This window comes from Pseudophryne corroboree, chromosome 1 (genome assembly GCF_028390025.1).
Source record: "Pseudophryne corroboree isolate aPseCor3 chromosome 1, aPseCor3.hap2, whole genome shotgun sequence".
Classification (NCBI taxonomy): Eukaryota; Metazoa; Chordata; class Amphibia; order Anura; family Myobatrachidae; genus Pseudophryne; species Pseudophryne corroboree.
The window spans coordinates 767,033,744-767,056,117 of NC_086444.1; the positions used below are offsets into that span (position 1 = coordinate 767,033,744).

The following is a 22,374-nucleotide window of genomic DNA, read 5'->3' on the forward strand; positions in this document are numbered from 1 at the left end:
GTGCATAGACCTCGCTTATCCCAATGTAATTGAGCTAGGGGATTGTGACGCTCCTTCAGCATTGCCCCCTGAACTGTGAAATGTATGCCATACTGTATCTCACTACATATCCGAGCGCTGCCACGTGCTGGGGGTTCACGGTCGGTGGCCATTTTTAGTGTGCATAGAACTCGCTTATCCACATAGGCCCCTGTGTTTTTAACTACTATATTGAGATGCACATTTCTAGGCCTACAGTATTTAATATACAGTAAGCAGCATTGTTGTTAGGCTTTACGCTACCCACTTTGCAAATCTGTTTCCTCGTAGGCAGACTTGCTGTGTGGATCTTCTCCGACCTTTCAGAAATCTCCTGATAATTTGCTCTCCGTTTCTGCCTTCGAAAACTTCTTGACAGGCCATACTGTTCCAGCTCATTGACACAGTTTCGTCATACAGTATTTGACCGGTAATTCTTTCATTTACGGTTTACAATTATTTATATACGTAAATGATGAATGTCCCTGTACATTGCTCCATGGCCTGTACAACTTATCCCGGTGTATTTTAAAATGTATACCATCTCTCACTCCATATTTGAGCGCTGCCACGTGCTGGGAGTTCACGGTCGGCGGCCATTTTGTCAGGTTGCTAAGCGATCCAGCTCGGTATACCGTAATGTGCATAGACCTCGCTTATCCCAATGTACAGTAATTGAGCTAAGGGATTGTGACGCTCCTTCAGCATTGCCCCCTGGAGTGTGAAATGTATGCCATACTGTATCTCACTACATATCCGAGCGCTGCCACGTGCTGGGAGTTCACGGTCGGCGGCCATTTTGTCAGGTTGCTAAGCGATCCAGCTCGGTATACCGTAATGTGCATAGACCTCGCTTATCCCAATGTACAGTAATTGAGCTAGGGGATTGTGACGCTCCTTCAGCATTGCCCCCTGGAGTGTGAAATGTATGCCATACTGTATCTCACTACATATCCGAGCGCTGCCACGTGCTGGGAGTTCACGGTCGGCGGCCATGTTGTCAGGTTGCTAAGCGATCCAGCTCGGTATACCGTAATGTGCATAGACCTCGCTTATCCCAATGTAATTGAGCTAGGGGATTGTGACGCTCCTTCAGCATTGCCCCCTGGAGTGTGAAATGTATGCCATACTGTATCTCACTACATATCCGAGCGCTGCCACGTGCTGGGAGTTCACGGTCGGCGGCCATTTTGTCAGGTTGCTAAGCGATCCAGCTCGGTATACCGTAATGTGCATAGACCTCGCTTATCCCAATGTACAGTAATTGAGCTAGGGGATTGTGACGCTCCTTCAGCATTGCCCCCTGAACTGTGAAATGTATGCCATATTGTATCTCACTACATATCCGAGCGCTGCCACGTGCTGGGAGTTCACGGTCGGCGGCCATGTTGTCAGGTTGCTAAGCGATCCAGCTCGGTATACCGTAATGTGCATAGACCTCGCTTATCCCAATGTAATTGAGCTAGGGGATTGTGACGCTCCTTCAGCATTGCCCCCTGAACTGTGAAATGTATGCCATACTGTATCTCACTACATATCCGAGCGCTGCCACTTGCTGGGGGTTCACGGTCGGTGGCCATTTTTAGTGTGCATAGAACTCGCTTATCCACATAGGCCCCTGTGTTTTTAACTACTATATTGAGATGCACATTTCTAGGCCTACAGTATTTAATATACAGTAAGCAGCATTGTTGTTAGGCTTTACGCTACCCACTTTGCAAATCTGTTTCCTCGTAGGCAGACTTGCTGTGTGGATCTTCTCCGACCTTTCAGAAATCTCCTGATAATTTGCTCTCCGTTTCTGCCTTCGAAAACTTCTTGACAGGCCATACTGTTCCAGCTCATTGACACAGTTTCGTCATACAGTATTTGACCGGTAATTCTTTCATTTACGGTTTACAATTATTTATATACTGTACGTAAATGATGAATGTCCCTGTGCATTGCTCCATGGCCTGTACAACTTATCCCGGTGTACTGTATTTTAAAATGTATACCATCTCTCACTACATATCCGAGCGCTGCCACGTGCTGGGAGTTCACGGTCGGTGGCCATTTTTAGTGTGCATAGAACTCGCTTATCCACATAGGCCCCTGTGTTTTTAACTACTATATTGAGATGCACATTTCTAGGCCTACAGTATTTAATATACAGTAAGCAGCATTGTTGTTAGGCAATAATTGAAGAATTTACATACAGTACTGACATGTACTGTATGTAATGCTTGTACATCATGTCAGTCGACCCTTATGCTGTACACTACTGTAAGTCTCACAGGGCCCATGCACTTCCAAGGAGGGTTATTTACTGTACTGTATCTGTTTCATACAGGAAACTAATTGCAGTCCATAACACTAATATTAAGCCCACTCCATTATCCACTCCTCCCCTGTGTATTAAACACCCCCTACCACCCTGGAAGTCATGTACCAGGGCCCCTTCATTCAGCACAATGCCCCCTTCTACAGTTTAGTGTTCTCCTTCCTGCCCCATCTGTGCAGTAAAGGAATAATTAGCAGAAATTATTTCTCCAGGTCCTACTGTACATACTGAGCGAAAGATAGAACCCCCCCTATCCCCCGCGGAGCATCAAAGCTGCCGCTGATAGCTCCCCCCACCCCTTCCGCTGGTGAGTGGGTAGGGGCCCCAGTGCATTGCTGTGTCCAGGGGCCCACACTGCTGTTAAGATGGCTCTAGTAATTGAGCTAGGGGATTGTGACGCTCCTTCAGCATTGCCCCTGGACTGTACCATACTGTATCTCACTCCATATCCAAGCGCTGCCACGTGCTGGGAGTTCACGGTCGGTGGCCATTTTGTCAGGTTGCTAAGCGATCCAGCTCGGTATAACGTAATGTACATAGACCTTGCTTATCCCGGTGTACTACAGGTATGTGCAGTAGTACTGAATGATTGCTATCACTTGTGGTGAAACACCTATCTTATCAAATACAGTAACTACTGTACAGTATAGTTGTTCGCACAGGTGATGGTAATCATACTGTATATTTAAACTGAAGTCCGTAACAGAGCATTCTGTCCCTCCTGCAGAGGTTCTTGTTGGGAGGCACAGGGAAAAAAGGCAAATACTGTACAGTACTGTATTTGCACTTTACTGTTGTGCACTTTATTTGAAAATGTACAGTTGTTTGCTATTTTTAGCATGCTGTGCTTTACATGTTTTCTTATTGTGGTTTTTATATTTTTAGACAAAAGACAAAGAATGCAGACTACCAGATTTTACGGGAGTGCCAAAACCCACCCATCAGTGGCACAGAAACCTGCTGCATTAGTCCCACAAAAGAAGAAGAAAACTGCCAAGGCGGCTCAGAAAGAAAATGTGGTGAAACCACGAAAAAATGCCAAGGCAAAGAATAATACGTTGGAGATGATATGTGGTGTGGCAAATGATGTAATTGTTCCATCTCCTGCAGATCACAGTGTTCAGCCAATGAATCTGGAAATACCGGTGCTAGAGGACGTGACAAACACGCTGCATCAGGAAGCTTCTTTTTTGGACCATGTAGCCACCCCTGGACAAGAAGACATGACACATTCACCACGAAGAAGGTTGCATTTCACAGATGTGAACACCAAAGTGCAGGACTGCCAGTGTACCTGTCCTGTTTTACTAAAGGAGCTACTCAGTAAGGTGACCAATATGGAGTCAGAAGTTGGTGGACAGGTCAATCAGCTGCAGACCGATGTGGCTGGCCTTAAAGAAGGCATAAAGGAACAGATGGTAGAAGCCATGAAGAAAGTCATTGAACAAACGAGGGAAGAATGGCAAGTTGGAGTTTGCCGCACCATCATTGCAACACACCACCAAGCGGTTCAAGTCAGCGGCCTGGACGACCGAGGCCTGGAGGACCGCAGAGGAGGCCTGGAGGACCGCAGAGGAGGCCTGGACGACGTCAGCGGCATGGAGGACCGCAGAGGAGGCCTGGAGGACCGCAGAGGAGGCCTGGAGGACCGCAGAGGAGGCCTGGAGGACCGCAGAGGAGGCCTGGAGGACCGCAGAGGCCTGGACCACAGCAGCGGACTGGACGAAGTCAGCGACTTGGACGACCGCAGAGGAGGCCTGGAGGACCGCAGAAGAGACCTGGAGGACCGCAGAAGAGACCAGGAGGACCGCAGAAGAGACCTGGAGGACCGCAGAGGAGGCCTGGAGGACCGCAGAGGAGGTCTGGAGGACCGCAGAGGGCTGGAGGACCGCAGAGGAGGCCTGGACGACGTCAGCGGCATGGAGGACCGCAGAGGAGGCCTGGAGGACCGCAGAGGAGGCCTGGAGGACCGCAGAGGCCTGGACCACAGCAGCGGACTGGACGAAGTCAGCGACTTGGACGACCGCAGAGGAGGCCTGGAGGACCGCAGAAGAGACCTGGAGGACCGCAGAAGAGACCAGGAGGACCGCAGAAGAGACCTGGAGGACCGCAGAGGAGGCCTGGAGGACCGCAGAGGAGGCCTGGAGGACCGCAGAGGGCTGGACGACCGCAGAGGAGGCCTGGAGGACCGCAGAAGAGACCTGGACGACCGCAGCGGACTGGACGAAGTCAGCGGCATGGAGGACCGCAGAGGAGGCCTGGACGACCGCAGCGGACTGGACGAAGTCAGCGGCATGGAGGACCGCAGAGGAGGCCTGGAGGACCGCAGAAGAGACCTGGAGGACCGCAGAGGCCTGGACGAAGTCAGCGACTTGGGCGAACGCAGAGGAGGCCTGGAGGACCGCAGAAGAGACCTGGAGGACCGCAGAGGAAACATGGAGGACCGCAGAGGAGGCCTGGAGGACCGCAGAGGAGGCCTGGAGGACCGCAGAGGAGGCCTGGAGGACCGCAGAGGAGGCCTGGAGGACCGCAGAGGCCTGGACCACAGCAGCGGACTGGACGAAGTCAGCGACTTGGGCGAACGCAGAGGAGGCCTGGAGGACCGCAGAAGAGACCTGGAGGACCGCAGAGGAGGCCTGGAGGACCGCAGAGGAGGCCTGGAGGACCGCAGAGGAGGCCTGGAGGACCGCAGAGGAGGCCTGGAGGACCGCAGAGGAGGCCTGGAGGACCGCAGAGGAGGCCTGGAGGACCGCAGAGGAGGCCTGGAGGACCGCAGAGGAGGCCTGGAGGACCGCAGAGGCCTGGACCACAGCAGCGGACTGGACGAAGTCAGCGACTTGGGCGAACGCAGAGGAGGCCTGGGCGAACGCAGAGGAGGCCTGGAGGACCGCAGAGGAGGCCTGGAGGACCGCAGAGGAGGCCTGGAGGACCGCAGAGGAGGCCTGGAGGACCGCAGAGGAGGCCTGGAGGACCGCAGAGGAGGCCTGGAGGACCGCAGAGGCCTGGACCACAGCAGCGGACTGGACGAAGTCAGCGACTTGGGCGAACGCAGAGGAGGCCTGGGCGAACGCAGAGGAGGCCTGGAGGACCGCAGAGGAGGCCTGGAGGACCGCAGAGGAGGCCTGGAGGACCGCAGAGGAGGCCTGGAGGACCGCAGAGGAGGCCTGGAGGACCGCAGAGGAGGCCTGGAGGACCGCAGAGGAGGCCTGGAGGACCGCAGAGGCCTGGACCACAGCAGCGGACTGGACGAAGTCAGCGACTTGGGCGAACGCAGAGGAGGCCTGGAGGACCGCAGAAGAGTCCTGGAGGACCGCAGAAGAGACCTGGAGGACCGCAGAGGAGGCCTGGAGGACCGCAGAGGAGGCCTGGAGGACCGCAGAGGGCTGGACGACCGCAGAGGCCTGGATTCAAGTGTGCTGTTGCCAGGAACACCAATGATGACCAGCACACCTGCTCACAGGCCACTTCGCAATACATTCGGAGGCTCTCTGAACAATATTGCCCTGGCTGTCATCTCAACTTCCCTGGACGACCATCTGTACAGAGCTTCAAATGGACATATTCAGAAATATGCATATTCTCTGTTCCAGCACCATGTACGGTACGACAAATACTTGACGTGGGCCAATCGTGTGAACTTTGATGGTTCCAAGGGCAAACTTCCGCTGCCCAAAAATCTGGTACATGACATCATGGCTAGGTGTGAACGCCGCGTGAGGATTGGTGATCCAGAAAAGAGGAAGATAAGGGATACCATAAACTCTGTGCTGAGAACGAAGAGGAAAATGACTTGGAAGCTCGACTATGATGAAACCAGATCATTACCTAACTCCTAGCTTCTGCACATCAGCTTCACACAGCTGAAGTTAAAAAATTGTGTCAATGTACCTGTATTACCTGTACATTTTCTGGGGCTGCATGCACTGTGCTGAATCCACTTGGAGCAGCTCGGTTACTCAAAGGGGAGTGCATGAACTTGGCTCACCACATTCCTGGTAATGTAAGGGCCTGTTACAAGTTGCCCCTTTTATTCCTGTTGATTTTTTCGGCGCTGCTGTATCTATCCAGTAGCAGCCGAGTCCATTGTGCTGTGTCCATCTGGGGCCTTGGGCTGCGTTTCCATCCAGGGGCTGCTGTTGTCAGTTCTCTATTCTGGTGTCCGTATGCGACAGTGTTAAAAAGCAAAAGACAAAAACGAAAAATAATTCCAAAAAGCAAAACCTAAAAATAAAGTACAAAAACCATTACCCGGCACCACCACCACAAAAAAATAAATTATAAAAATGTTAAAGTTGATATTGTTACTGTATTTGTGCTGTTACCTTTTGATTAAAGTACCGTACAGTATGTGTGATGTTGGCTTTATTACAATACAGTACAGTATGTGTGATGTTACATGTTCCAAATGACTTTGTCCGTAAATAAAGTGTTTCTTAAAATAAACATGACGTGGTTTCCAATGTTTGTATTCCCAACTTCCTGTACTGTATAAATTAGTACTACTGTATGATGGGAATTCAATTAAGAGTGGTATACTGTATGTAAAACAACTTGGTTAGGCATCTTGCATTTCATATTTTAATAAAAACCACAGGAAACTTCTATTTTTAAAAGTTTATTGAAGAAAAAAAAGGTGTTTTTTTTTTTAAATAAAGTTTGAAAGTTAATTAAAACAAAAAAGTAGTTTGTTCTTCGTTACATTCTTTTCTTGTGTATATAGATATCTGTGGGGAAAAAAAAAAAAAAAAGTATTAAAGTAAAGACACTCATGTTCATTTGTTTTCCAAGAAAATTTGTGGAACCACACAGCCCAGCAATAAGTCATGCTGGGCTGTGTGGTTCCACAAAAGGCATGCGGTACAAAGTGAAATAGTGGTGTCAGTGGTCAGCACTTTGACACGCTAACAATTGTGGAACCACACAGCAATGGCTGACACACATAAAATGGCTGACACACACAAAATGCCTGACACACACAAAATGCCTGACACACACAAAATGCCTGACACACACATGCTGGAGTGAAAACACATGTTTGCCAAACAGTCGACAGCACATGTCGGCAAGATGGCCGACCAAACTTGCTCCAAATCACCCCAAACTGGCCAGAAAGCACCCCAGCACACTCAGGAGGTACTGTACACCACAGCTAAATTAGGAGAGAATTTCATTACAAACAGCCAGATCTTGCAGATTATCTGCCAGATAATTGTATGGTGTACAGTATGCCTATCTTATACAGTAGAAAAAGATACTATACAATGGAGTACAAGAACAAAAATTTTTATTAAATAAAATTAAATAAAACTTAATAAAATATTAAAATAGTGGTCCACTAGGAGGTGGACCACCACCCGCTGGAGCTGGATGGCACGCTGCAACTGTTCTGTGGGAAAAAAAGGACAGTATTACAAAACAAATACTGAATACTTTACAGTGTAGTAATGGCAATACAGTACTGTACTTTACTCTATATTAGACAATATTGTTATTTACAATGTACAGTACTGTATTGTCAGTACAGTAAATCAAACACTACTGTATGCTGTCGAGGTAATTTAAACATTGCTTTAGTTTACCTCTTGTATAAGTGGGCTGCTGCCTGCCCGCTTCTGGGCCAGCCCACCTATCTTGCCCCTGTCTGGGGCCCCCATAAATAATTGGCACTATATTGGAGAAAAAAAAACATTTAGTCACATTCAAATAGTAAACAATTATTACTGTATACTGTAGGTACAGTATTATACTGTATTGCTGGTATTCAAAATATAAAGTACTGTACAAGAGTTTAGCTTCAATAGGTCATAAACAAATTGTCAAAGGAATTAAACACCACAGTACAAATACTGTAGACATTTACTGTATGTATTAGCAGTCATGACATTTCATGACCGCTTCAGAAAAAAGAGGGTTACAGTACTGTAGGTGGTGTTGTAGGGAGTACTATCCATAATAGTGGACTGTACTCAGAGCCAGCCATAAATAATATGATTCCCTAGTCAAGTTTTTGGATGCTGCCCCCTTGCACAGATGCTATTTCCGCCTCTGAGCCTGTACCCCTTTCCCAGCACCATCACCCCTCAACCATAGCAGTCGTCATTTTGGTGCTCCTCCAACTTACTGTACTGTATGTTTAAAATAGCAACAGTGTGCACATTCGGTGTGCATCCCAAAACGGTGCATGTTCTTGCTGGGAAGGGGCAAGGCCACACAGTAATTCCCCAATCTGAAATGACGCCACACAGTACTGCAACTTTATTCACAACATATCATGCAATAGTGTCTCTTTTTCTCGTTACATCATATGATAGTACCACATTACTCCTCAAAGTATTCCCACTTATTCACATTGCATCACATCATATTGCTCTTTGTTCACATTAGACCACACAGTAGTGCCCTTGCTACAGTATATGTTACACAACAAAGTACTGTATACACATAATGCTGCACATTAGTAATGCATTTTGTATGCACAGAATATACTGTAGGCATGCTGCATATCATATTAATCAGCAGAAGCTGCTTGTGCCCCTGGGCATTTGGCAAGTATGCCTATGCCTAGGGCAGGCTCAGACTGGAGATCAGTACGTAATCCCGCTGGACGGGATCCCGGCAGTCAAAATACAGACGCCGGAATCCCGACCACACAATCCCGACAGGGGCGGCGAGCGGAAAGCAGCCCCTTGCATGCTTGCTTCGCTCGCCACGCGGTGGGCACGGTGCCTCGCTACGCTCTACACACTATTATATCAGTAGTCAGGAAACGCAGCATGCATTTGTGGAGTGAAGAGGGTGAAAAAGGAGAGAAAGTACAGTTTGTACTGTAAGGTTATGTCAGAGGGTGTGAAGATGATCAGCTCAGTGTTATACATGTTACAGTAAGTTAGAATACAGTACAGTGCATTATGTATTTCTATTTTATTACCAGGTGTCTCCTCCACTGGTTGGCGACGGACTGTAAAAAGATAATACAGTACAGTTAGTCATATCAGTTTGACTTAAAATAATGTTGGAGAAAAAAAAATACTGTAATTACAGTACCAACTATTGCTACTGTACAGTATATTTACCAAAAATGTATTCTGGCTCGTCGTCTGTGGGTAAAAGAGAAGAATATTATAAGATACAGTATACAGTAAAAAGTATAGTAATAGTACACTAGTTTCCAGGCCCAGTGTCAGGTGGGTAAAAAAAGGTATGCTTGTGACAGGCATGGTGATTCCAAGGGACCCCACCGAGACCATCAGAAAATTTGTGAGTGACCCGTATGCCGGTGATTATGACTAGAATAAGGTACAGTAGCAACTCTTTTTTCTTTTGAATTATGTATACTGTACAGTACTGTATGTGCATATTGTACAGTACACTTAAAATATTTAGCAGTTACTGTAGTGGTAATTTTTGGGATGACAGTATTAGCATACTGTAAGCATCCAACTGAGGCCCCCAAACAGATGCCGCCACTAGGTACAGTACGTGCCTCTCGTGCCTAATGGGAAATTCATCACTGACAGTATCTAGAGAGATGAATGGAGAGACAGTGACAAGGGGTGAGAGAGAGAGAGAGAGAGAAATTGAGTAAGATGGGTGTTTTTTTTAGAACAGGATGTTGTCCATACAGTAGCAACCAATCAAATATTACCTACTGTACTGTATTATCGTCTGTAAGTGTAACTAGATACTGTAAATGTTAATGTGGGATGTGATCGGTTGCTACTGTATGGGCAATATCACCAGTTCAAACAAAAACAATTTTCATCCGATTTCTACGCATTTGCCAGAAAAATCTGATGAAAAGTGCTACTCTGATGGCATCAGATCAATGTCAGTAATAATTCTTACCACTAAATGCAGCAGCATCATCATCATCCTCCTCCTCCTCCGTGGCCTGTTCCAGTGTAGGGCCTGTGAAAAAAAACATTAATGTGAAAAAAAAAAAAGGTTAATTCCAGGAAATACACATACCCTCCAACATGGTACAAAATGCTCTGGTTCTGGACTTCCCTCTTAATTTATTATTGCCATCACCTGTGAAGAAACAGCTTTCTTATCATATAACTAGTTCAACACAGGTGATGGAAATCATAAATTAAGAGGGAAGTCTAGAAACAGAGCAGTGCGGCGGGTCATGTTGGAGGGTCTGCATACAGAAACATAGAATTTGATGACAAATACTGTAAGAACCACTTTGCCCATCTAATCTGCCTCTTTTTTTTAACCTTTTTTTTACATCAAACCTTATAACAATTTTCCCCAAACATCACATGATGCAAAGATAAATAAATAAAAAAATAAATAAAAAAAGAGGTGCAAGATGGAATTGTGATTGGGCCCTCCCAACCACCCTTATGTTATATAAACAGGGTCTGCCACACGACTGTGGCTGAAATGACTGGTTGGTTTGGGCCCCCACCAAAAAAAGAAGCAATCAATCTCTCCTTGCTCAAACTGGCTCTACAGAGGCACGATGTACCGGACTGGACTTACTTAATGGGTGCAGTGTGGTGAGGGACAGAGAGTCCTGGTCCTCCTCCTCCTCCTCCGCCACCGCCTGTGACAGTGTAGGGCCTGTGAAAGCAAAAAAATCCATGAAATATACTTTTGTATTCTGTGTTGAATACAGTAAAGCAAAAATTCAGTCAGGAATTGGAGGAGGAGAGTAAATTTCGCACACAGAGACGAGAATGTCGAGGCCAGAATCAGGGGGTAGTGGAGGAGGGTTAGGATACCGTACCTCACCCTGTTGGGATTGCTGCAATCAGGATGCCACTGTCGGTCACCTGACCGCTAGAATCCTGACTGCTGGTCACGCAAACCCAACCCATTGGTTTAACACAATGTACAGTACAGTACAATACTGCAGTTTACTTACCAAGTTGGGGAGAGGGTTTTTCATCCTCACTGTCAATAATTACTGAGTTGAAAATAAAAAAATATTATAAACAAAATACAGTAGAGTACAGTTACTACAAAATTGCACAGTAGTACAGTGCTACAGGAGGCAGAGATATATTCATAATACAGTAGGAGCAGAATGACTGTCCAGCGGTAGGGGACATACAGTACTGTATTTAAAAGACCTGCTGTCTGGATCCCGACATTCAGAATGCAGAGTGTGGATTCAGAGTATGATTGGAGGGTTAGGCTAGTGGAGGGTGGGTCGGATGCACAATTTTGGGCACCATAATACAAAATGGATATCGTGGAACTACAAAAGGTTTAGAGGCGGGCGACCAAAGTGATGAAGTGGATTGAGAAGATGGAATACAAGGAAAGGCAGGCTAGGCATGTTTACATTGGAAAAGAGGAGATTAAGAGGGGACATGATTAACCTTTACAAATATACTGTATACAGTACAGTAAGGGGACAATACACAGGAACGGTTTTTGATAAGATGGACACAGAGGACACGTGCACAGTAACTCTTGTTGAAGTAGAGGCGATTTCGCACAGAGGCGAAAAGGGGTCTTCACAGTGAGGGAAATACTGTACAGTGCATGTTTGGAATTCCCTGCCTGAAAAGTAATAAAAGTGGACTTGGTCAATACTTTTAAGAATGGGCTTGAGAAAATCCTACTGTACTTACTATAATCTGGCTCCTCTTCCCCCGAATCAATGGGAATGAGCTCCTCCTCTGTATCAATTACGAGGCGGTCTGTGTGTAAAAGATGACAAGTATTGTAAAATACAAAAATTACAGTAATACTGTAGGAAACTAGTGTGACTGTAACAAAAAGTAATTATTACCACTTCCGGAGCTCTCGGATGCAGCAGCAGGTGGTGGTGGTGGTGGTGGTGTTGGTACTGTGGGAAAAAAAATAACAGTACTGTAAGTGAAGCTGTCAATTGGAAACATGTACTGTACAGTATCCAGGACACATGTACAGTAGTGTAACAACGATGACAGTAGCACCAGAATTCTCGTTACACAATACCTGGCAGCGCAGCAGGTGGTGGTGGTGGTGGTACTGTGGGAAAAAAAATAACAGTACTGTAAGTGAAGCTGTCAATTGGAAACATGTACTGTACAGTATCCAGGACACATGTACAGTAGTGTAACAACGATGACAGTAGCACCAGAATTCTCGTTACACAATACCTGGCAGCGCAGCAGGTGGTGGTGGTGGTGGTACTGTGGGAAAAAAAATAACAGTACTGTAAGTGAAGCTGTCAATTGGAAACATGTACTGTACAGTATCCAGGACACATGTACAGTAGTGTAACAACGATGACAGTAGCACCAGAATTCTCGTTACACAATACCTGGCAGCGCAGCAGGTGGTGGTGGTGGTGGTACTGTGGGAAAAAAAATAACAGTACTGTAAGTGAAGCTGTCAATTGGAAACATGTACTGTACAGTATCCAGGACACATGTACAGTAGTGTAACAACGATGACAGTAGCACCAGAATTCTCGTTACACAATACCTGGCAGCGCAGCAGCAGGTGGTGGTGGTGGTGGTGGTGGTGGTGGTACTGTGGGAAAAAAAATAACAGTACTGTAAGTGAAGCTGTCAATTGGAAACATGTACTGCACAGTATCCAGGACACATGTACAGTAGTGTAACAACGATGACAGTAGCACCAGAATTCTCGTTACACAATACCTGGCAGCGCAGCAGGTGGTGGTGGTGGTGGTACTGTGGGAAAAAAAATAACAGTACTGTAAGTGAAGCTGTCAATTGGAAACATGTACTGTACAGTATCCAGGACACATGTACAGTAGTGTAACAACGATGACAGTAGCACCAGAATTCTCGTTACACAATACCTGGCAGCGCAGCAGGTGGTGGTGGTGGTGGCACTGTGGGAAAAAAATTAACAGTACTGTAAGTGAAGCTGTCAATTGGAAACATGTACTGTACAGTATCCAGGACACATGTACAGTAGTGTAACAACGATGACAGTAGCACCAGAATTCTCGTTACACAATACCTGGCAGCGCAGCAGGTGGTGGTGGTGGTGGTGGTGGTGGTGGTACTGTGGGAAAAAAAATAACAGTACTGTAAGTGAAGCTGTCAATTGGAAACATGTACTGCACAGTATCCAGGACACATGTACAGTAGTGTAACAACGATGACAGTAGCACCAGAATTCTCGTTACACAATACCTGGCAGCGCAGCAGGTGGTGGTGGTGGTACTGTGGGAAAAAAAATAACAGTACTGTAAGTGAAGCTGTCAATTTGAAACATGTACTGCACAGTATCCAGGACCAAAAAGGGGTCCGGCCAATAAACAATCTGCATCAGAGAAGCAAGATACAGTATGCTTAAAGTATACAGTACTATATACTACAGTAGATCGCCAACAAACGTAAATTAACAAACAACTATCACTGGAATTTACCATCCTCATCCCGTAGCGAAGCACGGGTATTCAGCTATCTACAATGTTATTTATACTTTGTGTTTAATATTTACATTTAGTTTTGTAAACAGACATTCTTAACATTAACGGATTGCAGCGAGTTATCTGTGATGGTCAGGACAGGGGGTTGGGACTATAGAAATCACTATGTACTGTACACTACTGTATTTGACAATACTTACCAGCTTGGCGGCGCCTGTCCCGCCTCCTGTGACGTCGTGCTACCAGCCCTGTAAAAATATATATACAGTATAATGGCAGCATACTGTACAGCCAATGAAATTCAACATTGACAGCATCTTTATGACATCACAATAAATGGAATTGTTCATTCTAGTACCCTGCACCTAATCACTCAGGAGGGCATAGTGTACTGTACTGTCTTCAAAACTTAAGGGGCACATTTCTAAATGTGACATACAGTACACTTACAGTATCGCTACAGTACAGTAGGTCCAGGGTATTAGACAGAACACTACCTTTATAGACATTGTAACACACATAAGCATTGCCCTTATAAACATTATGACACACATCAGCATGCAGCCCTCCCACCCTTAACCATCTCAGTACTGTTCATTACATTACAAATTGATTTCATGACAGATGATGCAGTACTCACCTGAATTCATCTTATTCACGTCATGTCACAGTAGTGCAGTTTATTCACGTCACAGTACTGTCCTTGATTCACGTTGTGTCACACAGTAGAGCACCGTATTCACGTCACAGTACTGTCCTTGATTCACGTTGTGTCACACAGTAGAGCACCGTATTCACGTCACAGTACTGTCCTTGATTCACGTTGTGTCACACAGTAGAGCACCTTATTCACGTCACAGTACTGTCCTTGATTCACGTTGTGTCACACAGTAGAGCACCGTATTCACGTCACAGTACTGTCCTTGATTCACGTTGTGTCACACAGTAGAGCACCTTATTCACGTTACTGTACGTCACAGTAGTGCAGTAGTATATCCACATTACGTCACAAAGTAGAGATCTGCCAGTCATGAACCTTATGCAAGAGTAATGCACGTCAGAACACATTAGGCCACTGTAACATCCCTTAGAATAATTTCTGCCAAAGTAACATCCCTTAGAACACTGTACTATCTGAAACACAAATTTCGGCACACTGCAATTAAACCACACAATGCACTGCACGACTGCGTGATATGACAAACTGCACATTTCCCTGCAAAATATGATACAATGTACACTACACAAAAAACTGCAATTACCACATGTGTATACAGTACACTGCACGACAGTGCTGGCCCTAGCCAGGTACAGATACAGCCGCAGTCACGCAAAATATAGGCATGCCGCATATCATTTTAATCAGCAGAAGCTGCTGGTGCCCCTAAGCATAGCAAATGCCCTAGGCATTTGCCTACTGTAGTTTGCCTATGCCTAAGGCCGGCTCTGCTGCACGATGTGATTCACTATGTATTACACTCACTGCACAATACCATATTCTGAATGTACACTGCATGACACGCTGCAATTACGCAGCACGATACACTGTGATACATTGCATATACTGTACACTGCATGATACTGTACACTGCACAATCGTAGACCACCTGGATTGTAAAGAACTACTGTACTGTATATACACAAGTTTAAAAAAATAACAATTGTTTTTGTAAAACGCATGTCGATCTTTTTCCATGTCAACTTAACGACCATGTCAACCTACAGTAACTGGTGTCAACCAATTTCAAAAGCCGCACCATCTAGGTCGACGCAAAAAAACAAATTGACCTTTTGACCGGGTTAACGTTTGGTCCTTGTTTAACCATTTGTTTACCACAAATACTGTACAGTGCTGTATAGACCGGATACCTGCTGCTACAGCAGCCCCTGCTATAATGTACTGTACCTGTAACTACAGTAACTTAAAGTACAGTAATCTACAGTAATGTACTGTACTTACAATCCCTTATGGCCTGCAGGCGTCGTGGGGTCCGCCTCACGAGGTCACTCCACCTCCTCTGGAGAGACCTCACCGTTCTCCTCCTGTTATACTTCCGGAGGATGTCCCTGCTGGCCCTCCGGTATGCCCTCACTTTCTCCTCGTTGCTGGCGAGAGTTCTGTCCCGCCAGCGAACGAGGAGACGCAGCTCACCAAGAGCATAGGGACGGTCCCGTGCAGCAGCCATAACCGTCCTTATGCTCAATGAGCGTCTCAGACGTCGTGCGCCTCAGACGTCGTGCGTCTCAGACGTCGTGCGGTCCAGGCATTCAACGTACAGTACTGTAGTTACTGTACTTTGTGACAGTTTCCCTTAGTTTTAAATATGCCCTTTCTTTGACCACAGTATTTTCCACTGTCTTGCCCTACGCCCTTCCCTCCTGGGAGCCTTCACAGGTCTTATGCAATACACAAATACCGAAGATGCACAGTCCGTCAGAATACACTCATTTCATTCCCGCTGTTTAGGTGCATTTAGCGTAAAGAATCGCTCCTGCAGATGTACTTTGATTTATGTGAAACCTGTGTGCATCCTTCCATTGACTGTCTTACAATGTAAATAAAATAATACAGTGCATTATTACAGAAAAAAAAAAAAAAAAGAAAGAAAGCACATCAGGTCTCGAACCCTGGACTCCCAGCGAGGGAGGTGGGAGCCTTCACCCCTAGCCCACGACGCCTCATGAGAGATTTCCAATTTCATGTGTGAAAGTACTGCAAACAGCGCCCGGCCCCCGCCCCATTGCTGTTGGTTTATGCCTTAGAGGACTCGGACGCTCGCATTTGTAAAGCACGGTGTTTTCCTCCGCCTCCTGCTAGCCTGTTGCCCTTCCCCCATGGGAGCCTGCACAGATCATGCAGTAGACAGGGAGGGAATGCAGGTCATGTGCAATACACAAACGCCCACTGTAGTACTATTTTGCTCACTTACAGTACCGTACTGTAGGTTGCATTTAGCGTAAAGAATCGCTCCTGCAGATGTACTTTGATTTATGTGAAACCTGTGTGCATCCTTCCATTGGATGTACTGTATTGGAGAGAATTTTTTTTTTTTTAAAGTGAATGTCACGGGAACACATTAAAAATAAGGTTGGCACTTCCTTCCCATTGGTGTTGGTTTACAGTATGCCGTAGTGTACTCGGACGCTCATGTAATTGCATTTCAAAGGCACAGTATTTTCCATCGTCTCCCCCCTACCCCCATCGCCCTTCCCCCCTGGGGGCCTGCACAGGGAGGAAATTCAGGTCCTGTGCAATACACAAACGCTGAAGATCTACTGTACAGTACTGTTTTGCTCAGTTGGTAGCGTCAGAATACACTCATTTCATCCCGCTGTTTAGGTGCATTTAGCGTAAAGAATCGCTCCTGCAGATGTACTTTGATTTATGTGAAACCTGTGTGCATCCTTCCATTGACTGTCTTACAATGTAAATAAAATAATACAGTGCATTATTACAGAAAAAAAAAAAAAAAGAAAGAAAGCACATCAGGTCTCGAACCCTGGACTCCCAGCGAGGGAGGTGGGAGCCTTCACCCCTAGCCCACGACGCCTCATGAGAGATTTCCAATTTCATGTGTGAAAGTACTGCAAACAGCGCCCGGCCCCCGCCCCATTGCTGTTGGTTTATGCCTTAGAGGACTCGGACGCTCGCATTTGTAAAGCACGGTGTTTTCCTCCGCCTCCTGCTAGCCTGTTGCCCTTCCCCCATGGGAGCCTGCACAGATCATGCAGTAGACAGGGAGGGAATGCAGGTCATGTGCAATACACAAACGCCCACTGTAGTACTATTTTGCTCACTTACAGTACCGTACTGTAGGTTGCATTTAGCGTAAAGAATCGCTCCTGCAGATGTACTTTGATTTATGTGAAACCTGTGTGCATCCTTCCATTGGATGTACTGTATTGGAGAGAATTTTTTTTTTTTTAAAGTGAATGTCACGGGAACACATTAAAAATAAGGTTGGCACTTCCTTCCCATTGGTGTTGGTTTACAGTATGCCGTAGTGTACTCGGACGCTCATGTAATTGCATTTCAAAGGCACAGTATTTTCCATCGTCTCCCCCCTACCCCCATCGCCCTTCCCCCCTGGGGGCCTGCACAGGGAGGAAATTCAGGTCCTGTGCAATACACAAACGCTGAAGATCTACTGTACAGTACTGTTTTGCTCAGTTGGTAGCGTCAGAATACACTCATTTCATCCCGCTGTTTAGGTGCATTTAGCGTAAAGAATCGCTCCTGCAGATGTACTTTGATTTATGTGAAACCTGTGTGCATCCTTCCATTGACTGTCTTACAATGTAAATAAAATAATACAGTGCATTATTACAGAAAAAAAAAAAAAAAAGAAAGAAAGCACATCAGGTCTCGAACCCTGGACTCCCAGCGAGGGAGGTGGGAGCCTTCACCCCTAGCCCACGACGCCTCATGAGAGATTTCCAATTTCATGTGTGAAAGTACTGCAAACAGCGCCCGGCCCCCGCCCCATTGCTGTTGGTTTATGCCTTAGAGGACTCGGACGCTCGCATTTGTAAAGCACGGTGTTTTCCTCCGCCTCCTGCTAGCCTGTTGCCCTTCCCCCATGGGAGCCTGCACAGATCATGCAGTAGACAGGGAGGGAATGCAGGTCATGTGCAATACACAAACGCCCACTGTAGTACTATTTTGCTCACTTACAGTACCGTACTGTAGGTTGCATTTAGCGTAAAGAATCGCTCCTGCAGATGTACTTTGATTTATGTGAAACCTGTGTGCATCCTTCCATTGGATGTACTGTATTGGAGAGAATTTTTTTTTTTTTAAAGTGAATGTCACGGGAACACATTAAAAATAAGGTTGGCACTTCCTTCCCATTGGTGTTGGTTTACAGTATGCCGTAGTGTACTCGGACGCTCATGTAATTGCATTTCAAAGGCACAGTATTTTCCATCGTCTCCCCCCTACCCCCATCGCCCTTCCCCCCTGGGGGCCTGCACAGGGAGGAAATTCAGGTCCTGTGCAATACACAAACGCTGAAGATCTACTGTACAGTACTGTTTTGCTCAGTTGGTAGCGTCAGAATACACTCATTTCATCCCGCTGTTTAGGTGCATTTAGCGTAAAGAATCGCTCCTGCAGATGTACTTTGATTTATGTGAAACCTGTGTGCATCCTTCCATTGACTGTCTTACAATGTAAATAAAATAATACAGTGCATTATTACAGAAAAAAAAAAAAAAAAGAAAGAAAGCACATCAGGTCTCGAACCCTGGACTCCCAGCGAGGGAGGTGGGAGCCTTCACCCCTAGCCCACGACGCCTCATGAGAGATTTCCAATTTCATGTGTGAAAGTACTGCAAACAGCGCCCGGCCCCCGCCCCATTGCTGTTGGTTTATGCCTTAGAGGACTCGGACGCTCGCATTTGTAAAGCACGGTGTTTTCCTCCGCCTCCTGCTAGCCTGTTGCCCTTCCCCCATGGGAGCCTGCACAGATCATGCAGTAGACAGGGAGGGAATGCAGGTCATGTGCAATACACAAACGCCCACTGTAGTACTATTTTGCTCACTTACAGTACCGTACTGTAGGTTGCATTTAGCGTAAAGAATCGCTCCTGCAGATGTACTTTGATTTATGTGAAACCTGTGTGCATCCTTCCATTGGATGTACTGTATTGGAGAGAATTTTTTTTTTTTTAAAGTGAATGTCACGGGAACACATTAAAAATAAGGTTGGCACTTCCTTCCCATTGGTGTTGGTTTACAGTATGCCGTAGTGTACTCGGACGCTCATGTAATTGCATTTCAAAGGCACAGTATTTTCCATCGTCTCCCCCCTACCCCCATCGCCCTTCCCCCCTGGGGGCCTGCACAGGGAGGAAATTCAGGTCCTGTGCAATACACAAACGCTGAAGATCTACTGTACAGTACTGTTTTGCTCAGTTGGTAGCGTCAGAATACACTCATTTCATCCCGCTGTTTAGGTGCATTTAGCGTAAAGAATCGCTCCTGCAGATGTACTTTGATTTATGTGAAACCTGTGTGCATCCTTCCATTGACTGTCTTACAATGTAAATAAAATAATACAGTGCATTATTACAGAAAAAAAAAAGAAAGAAAGCACATCAGGTCTCGAACCCTGGACTCCCAGCGAGGGAGGTGGGAGCCTTCACCCCTAGCCCACGACGCCTCATGAGAGATTTCCAATTTCATGTGTGAAAGTACTGCAAACAGCGCCCGGCCCCCGCCCCATTGCTGTTGGTTTATGCCTTAGAGGACTCGGACGCTCGCATTTGTAAAGCACGGTGTTTTCCTCCGCCTCCTGCTAGCCTGTTGCCCTTCCCCCATGGGAGCCTGCACAGATCATGCAGTAGACAGGGAGGGAATGCAGGTCATGTGCAATACACAAACGCCCACTGTAGTACTATTTTGCTCACTTACAGTACCGTACTGTAGGTTGCATTTAGCGTAAAGAATCGCTCCTGCAGATGTACTTTGATTTATGTGAAACCTGTGTGCATCCTTCCATTGGATGTACTGTATTGGAGAGAATTTTTTTTTTTTTAAAGTGAATGTCACGGGAACACATTAAAAATAAGGTTGGCACTTCCTTCCCATTGGTGTTGGTTTACAGTATGCCGTAGTGTACTCGGACGCTCATGTAATTGCATTTCAAAGGCACAGTATTTTCCATCGTCTCCCCCCTACCCCCATCGCCCTTCCCCCCTGGGGGCCTGCACAGGGAGGAAATTCAGATCCTGTGCAATACACAAACGCTGAAGATCTACTGTACAGTACTGTTTTGCTCAGTTGGTAGCGTCAGAATACACTCATTTCATCCCGCTGTTTAGGTGCATTTAGCGTAAAGAATCGCTCCTGCAGATGTACTTTGATTTATGTGAAACCTGTGTGCATCCTTCCATTGACTGTCTTACAATGTAAATAAAATAATACAGTGCATTATTACAGAAAAAAAAAAAAAAAAGAAAGAAAGCACATCAGGTCTCGAACCCTGGACTCCCAGCGAGGGAGGTGGGAGCCTTCACCCCTAGCCCACGACGCCTCATGAGAGATTTCCAATTTCATGTGTGAAAGTACTGCAAACAGCGCCCGGCCCCCGCCCCATTGCTGTTGGTTTATGCCTTAGAGGACTCGGACGCTCGCATTTGTAAAGCACGGTGTTTTCCTCCGCCTCCTGCTAGTCCTCCATTCCCATTATGCATTAGCGAACTCAGACGCTCATATATTTTAAAAGCACGGTGTTTATGCATTGTACTGTACATTCTTCCTTTTACACAATTACTGTAGTTGCGTCTCCATACACATACTGTACTGTACAATACTCCATACTTTTTCCACCGCCTCCCGTTACGCCTACAGTATTGCCAGAGCTGTAGATCAATCCGCCGCTATACTGTACGATCGAAAGTACTGGATTAGTGGAGCATTAGCGACACAGTGGTGGAGATGTGTAATGCATGATGAGTATCTAGATCGTCTCAACGCGCCTGCCTGTGATGAAACTCAGCTATCGCATTAGCGTGGCTAGACGCCCGTCTCGGCGGAGAAACAGTCAAGATAAAGGTGGCTACATCTGTAGGTGAGTTTCTATTAGAGATGTGCACTTGAAATTTTTCGGGTTTTGTGTTTTGGTTTTGGGTTCGGTTCCGCGGCCGTGTTTTGGGTTCGACCGCGTTTTGGCAAAACCTCACCAAATTTTTTTTGTCGGATTCGGGTGTGTTTTGGATTCGGGTGTTTTTTTAAAAAAAAACTAAAAAACTGCTTAAATCATAGAATTTGGGGGTCATTTTGATCCCAAAGTATTATTAACCTCAAAAACCATAATTTCCACTCATTTTCAGTCTATTCTGAATACCTCACACCTCACAATATTATTTTTAGTTCTAAAATTTGCACCGAGGTCGCTGGATGACTAAGCTAAGCGACCCTAGTGGCCGACACAAACACCTGGCCCATCTAGGAGTGGCACTGCAGTGTCACGCAGGATGGCCCTTCCAAAAAACACTCCCCAAACAGCACATGACGCAAAGAAAAAAAGAGGCGCAATGAGGTAGCTGTGTGAGTAAGCTAAGCGACCCTAGTGGCCGACACAAACACCTGGCCCATCTAGGAGTGGCACTGCAGTGTCACGCAGGATGGCCCTTCCAAAAAACACTCCCCAAACAGCACATGACGCAAAGAAGAAAAAAAGAGGCGCAATGAGGTAGCTGTGTGAGTAAGCTAAGCGACCCTAGTGGCCGACACAAACACCTGGCCCATCTAGGAGTGGCACTGCAGTGTCACGCAGGATGGCCCTTCCAAAAAACACTCCCCAAACAGCACATGACGCAAAGAAGAAAAAAAGAGGCGCAATGAGGTAGCTGTGTGAGTAAGCTAAGCGACCCTAGTGGCCGACACAAACACCTGGCCCATCTAGGAGTGGCACTGCAGTGTCACGCAGGATGGCCCTTCCAAAAAACACTCCCCAAACAGCACATGACGCAAAGAAGAAAAAAAGAGGCGCAATGAGGTAGCTGTGTGAGTAAGATAAGCGACCCTAGTGGCCGACACAAACACCTGGCCCATCTAGGAGTGGCACTGCAGTGTCACGCAGGATGGCCCTTCCAAAAAACACTCCCCAAACAGCACATGACGCAAAGAAAAATGAAAGAAAAAAGAGGTGCAAGATGGAATTGTCCTTGGGCC

The 22,374-nt window shown here is 46.3% G+C and overlaps 1 long non-coding RNA gene across 1 annotated transcript; it reads right to left on the bottom strand.

Annotated features, from left to right (window-relative positions):
• Positions 1 to 9,269: 9,269 nt before the first annotated feature.
• LOC134944603 (uncharacterized) lies at positions 9,270 to 11,995 on the bottom strand. The gene is made up of 6 exons (XR_010181913.1): positions 11,932 to 11,995; positions 11,217 to 11,258; positions 10,832 to 10,912; positions 10,187 to 10,249; positions 9,415 to 9,438; positions 9,270 to 9,299 (listed from the first exon to the last, which is right to left on the bottom strand). It is a non-coding gene; the product is annotated as an uncharacterized LOC134944603 (long non-coding RNA).
• Positions 11,996 to 22,374: the final 10,379 nt, after the last annotated feature.